Source organism: Cucumis melo, unplaced genomic scaffold, assembly GCF_025177605.1.
Source record: "Cucumis melo cultivar AY unplaced genomic scaffold, USDA_Cmelo_AY_1.0 utg000519l, whole genome shotgun sequence".
Taxonomy (NCBI): domain Eukaryota; kingdom Viridiplantae; phylum Streptophyta; class Magnoliopsida; order Cucurbitales; family Cucurbitaceae; genus Cucumis; species Cucumis melo.
In genome coordinates, this window is record NW_026124041.1 from 18,992 (window position 1) to 24,038 (window position 5,047).

The 5,047-nt window shown below is 29.8% G+C and overlaps 1 non-coding gene across 1 annotated transcript; it reads right to left on the bottom strand.

Annotated features, from left to right (window-relative positions):
* Positions 1-4,713: 4,713 nt before the first annotated feature.
* TRNAS-GCU (transfer RNA serine (anticodon GCU)) lies at positions 4,714-4,801 on the bottom strand. The gene has a single exon. It is a non-coding gene; the product is annotated as a tRNA-Ser (tRNA).
* Positions 4,802-5,047: the final 246 nt, after the last annotated feature.

A 5,047-nucleotide genomic window follows, 5' to 3' on the forward strand; every position in this document is an offset into this window, starting at 1 on the left:
GGAGCATAGTGCCCTATCCATTTATTCATTCGACCCGACTTTACTTTTTTTTCCGCATCAAGAATTCAAACAAGTTTGGCCTAATCTAGTAAGGTAAAAATATTACTAGAATTTTCCATTAATACGACATGCTGCTTTTTCCATTCATTCCTTTCAGGATCAGTCGCGGTCTTACAAACTCTACCGATAGTATGGACGAATCTGTTACTTCATAGAAATGTGTAAAAGATGCTAGCCGCACTTAAAAGCCGAGTACTCTACCATTGAGTTAGCAACCCCAAAATATGAAAAATTTTTCTGTGTAGATACAATCGGAATCAAAATAACAAAAGAAATGAAATTAGATGACGTAATCAAAATATTGCAATAAAAAAAACTTCTTATATCACTTACACAAAAGTAATTTTTTGTATCACAAAAAATACAATGAGACCATCATGTGCGTGAAAAGCAAGGGTCATGAAAGGGAGATAACTAGCTTCATTTATACACAATCGGATTATATTTGTTTGATACACTGTTGTCAATATTAATGTGAATAATGAAAAACGCCTATAATGGACAAAACAAAAGAATTATAAATGAATAAAAAACAAATGGAAATAACAATTTGAGTTGAATAACTATATTTAACTAGATAAAGTTAACAAAATAGAATAAGAGAAAATATTCTAATAATAATAAATTCTATTAAAATAATAGAAAAGAATTAAAAAAAACTACGTACTTAGATTGGCACTATAGAGATAATCAACATAGATAGACATAAAAGATGTAGGCGAAAGAAGAAATTAAGGAAGAAGTAGAAAAAAATATATCGGGTTTGTGGATTGAATAAACCCGATATATTTTTTTTCTATTCATCTTAGATCAATTTATATCAATAAAATAAAAATCGATTTTTTCATTAGCGAAGACGCAATTTTAAGGTAATAAGTGTATAGTATGAATAGAACAAGAGAGAGGGGGAAATACTAAAGAAAAGGTTAGTCAAAGCTATATACAAGTTAAGTTATCACACCCTCGTTTTTTTATTTCATTAATAAAAATGGAATTTCGGTTATTGATTAAGGTGAAGTTCCGTAAAAACACCTGCCTTCTTTAAAATATCATGAACAGTTCCTGTAGGTTGAGCACCCTTTTCAAGGAAATATAGAATAGCAGGAACATTTAAATAGGTTTGATTCTTTATCGGATCATAAAAACCCACTTTACGAAGATCTCTTCCTTCTCTTCGGCATCGAACATCAATTGCAATGATTCGATAAACGGCTCATTGGGATAGATGTAAATTTTAAGTACCCCCCCCAGAACCGTATAAGAAGTTTTCTCCTCGTACGGCTCGAGGAAATTCAAAGTTATGTATAGAATTCTAATTAATGTCAAATAGATCTATAGATTATTAAATCAATTAGACTATGATTTAAAAATTTTTTTCTTATTCTTTTGTTTTTCTTTTGAAAAAAAAAACTCATTCTTATCCCCATAACTCAAGTTGGATAACTCTCACGCAAAGGAAAAAAACCCTTAAGCTTAAGCATTTCATTTATTGAGCGGTCTCTAACCTCTTTATTTTTGCCTGTCTCCGTTAGAATCTATTTCGATTCTTCATTCTGATCTAGTTTAGTTATTGAGACAATTGAAAAAGATTTTTACTTGTTCCGGGATCCTTTATCCTTTCCTTGAATCATTGGGTTTAGACATTACTTCGGTGATCTTTAATCGTTTCAAAATGGTAGCAACATACCATTTTTTTTGATTTCCTTTTTATCAAAGAATCATATAAATAATGGATTCTCGTGTGATACACTTTTAATCCAATTTGATGTTTGAATTTGAAACTTGTTCGAATTGGATCCTTTCGATTTGTATACCGAACCTATACTTACGAAGTAGTTTTAACTTATTGATTGACACTAACCCTAGATCTCTGCCCTTGATAAATGAATCAATACTTTCTACTCGAGCTCCATCATGTACTATTTACATCAAAAACCCTAAAAAAAAAAAAGAGCTCGAGTGCAACCGAACAAACTATGTCGAGTCAAGAGCATCTTCATTCCTATATAATATAAAATGGTGGGTGTAAGAATCCACAGTGGATCATGTCCTTCAAGTCGCACGTTGCTTTCTACCACATCGTTTTAAACGAAGTTTTACCATAACCTCTAATTTCTTGGAACTGGTATGTAATTGATTCATTTATGGAATCATGTATAGTCATTGGGTTAGTTGGTCCATAGTAATCTATACTCTTATGACATGGGTAGTTTTTGAAAAAGTCTTAGCAATACTTCAATTTATTGAAACCCATATTTTATTGTATATATTGTATCAATAACATTTTTTTGTATGAGTGCAATATTTATTTCTCTATATATAGATATTTTCTAGATAGAGAGAGATTTTTTGAAATTTCTATAAAATCAATTAAGAAATAATTAATTACGAATAATTAAGAATCTCCATTTTTCAATTTCTTCATAGAATGGATTCACGAGTTTAACACTTCTTCGAGTACCAAGGACTCATAAGAAATAATTAAAAAGATTTACTTGATTGAAAATTTACTACCTAAATATTATATTATAATATTATTTGAATAAATTTTTGTAAAGGATTTATTACATTTGATTATGATAAATAAATGTATATTCGGGATTAACCCATCAATTAGATAGATCTAAAATAAAAAAAAAAAAAAGAAATAAAACGATAAAAATAGATAATAACAATACATACATATCAGCATTTTCTGCCTAGTTTATTTAACTTAAGAGACTCAATAATCTTTCCTTAAAATAAAGTGAAAAAGATGTATGAATTGTTACTTGGATTTACAATTATTCATTACAGACAAACATACGAAAAAATGAGGTGAAAAGAAATACATAATATGTTACATATGTAACTTGATTCTTTGTTAATCAGATTCGGGCAGATATTCAAATTGATATCTTCCGTTATGGATTAACTCCTATCTACCCCCAATTAGATCGAGTAGATGCATCATAAATAAAAAAAGGATCCTACGGGGGACTGGACTAGTTTCGGAGGTGCTAGACTATCTTGTATAAGGCGAAAGTCAAACAGATCTAGAGTAAACGATTGTTCCTACCTATTTTTTTTTATTTGACTCTAAAATTTAGTACCCTAAACCCTAAATAGGTCTTAAGTTTCTTAAGACCATTAATTCAATTCCATTAGTGCCAAAAACACAAGACCTTCGTGTTTATAATTCAGAAATCCACAGAAAAAAAATACTCGGGTTTCACAAACCATTTAAGAGATAGAGAATAATAGAGGCTTTCGCATTTCTGAAATGCATCATTATAAGAAAATAATAAAGAACAATCACATTCGATCTATATTTAGACTCTTAAGCATAAGGTTGTTTAAAACGGCAATCTATAGTCTGATATCGAATATTTTTCCATATATCTTATAATATACTATTATTATATATAATAATAATACGCATACTCTGGGACGGAAGGATTCGAACCTCCGAATAGCGGGACCAAAACCCGTTGCCTTACCACTTGGCCACGCCCCATTTATATTCAACACTAATAAACACTAATATTGGTAGTGCTTAGTCGTCAATTCCAGTACAAATATTTATAGAATAAATTAGATTGTTGCTCAGATTTTGATACGTTTATAGATCCAATTAAACTCAATTTATTGATCATTACATATAATTCCATTAAGATATTGTATGAAAGTAGGATTTCTTCTATTCTCGTTTTATTTGAGAATTGAAGGATTTTTGATTGGCTGAGTTCAAATCAAAGAAAGGTTTTTTGACCTACTTTATGTTATTAATTTTTCCCTTATCCCTTATATCATAGCAATAATAGGGGATTAATAACTCAATCAAATCAAAAGAAATACAATTATCTTCAAGAACAAAGAAAAAAAAATTGTTATGCTTAATATCTTAAGTTTCATCGGTATCTGTCTTAATTCTTTCCTTTATTCAAGTAGTTTTTTCGTCGCCAAATTGCCCGAGGCCTACGCTTTTTTGAATCCAATAGTAGATGTTATGCCAGTAATACCTCTATTCTTTTTTCTATTAGCTTTTGTTTGGCAAGCTGCTGTAAGCTTTCGATAATATTTTTAATACTGTCCGAGACAAATTCATGATTTACTAGAAAAAAAAAAAAAAAGATTCTAACTAGTTATAAGATCAGATAAGTTGTACATACAGTCTGAAGCTTTAAGTTGAATCCAATATTGAAATTATTCTATAGCTATGATAAATCTGGATCACTCTCATTTTCTTATTCTTACTTTTTTCCTTTGAACGACCCTCTTCGAGTCCCCCACAATATAGAATTGTGGGTATGAAATCCAATTTTGAGTAATCAAGGACTCAACTCTTAAAATTTTTTCCTATTTATAGAAATAACTTCACTGCATTTCTTGGTGTCAAACCAGATTAAAATAGAGAATCTATTCTCTTAAAAAAAAAATGATCTTGGAGATTGTGTAATGCTTACTCTCAAACTATTTGTTTATACAGTAGTAATATTCTTTGTTTCTCTCTTCATTTTCGGATTCCTATCTAATGACCCGGGACGTAATCCGGGGCGTGAAGAATAACAAAATCAGATTTTTTTTCCTTGCTTGATTTTGAAATGTTCTTAACATTTTATCTATTCCACATCTTTCCTCAACTATAAAAAAATACCAAGTAATTGACAGAAACGGAAAGAGAGGGATTCGAACCCTCGGTACAAAAAAATCGTACAACGGATTAGCAATCCGACGCTTTAGTCCACTCAGCCATCTCTCCCCAAATTGAAAAAGGATAATTACTATGATACATTGTATAAAAAATAGAAAATAAAGGCTTGAAAAAAGCCCTTCTTTATCTCTCTTTATTATCTTTATCTACCCCTTTATAGATATATAATTTCATTATATTGATATAGATAATTATCTAGATATATCGATGGATATCTATCAAATCGATAAAAACTTTTTTTTATTAGGAATTCCATTTAGATAAATTAGATTTCATTAGATAAGGGCTCAAAAG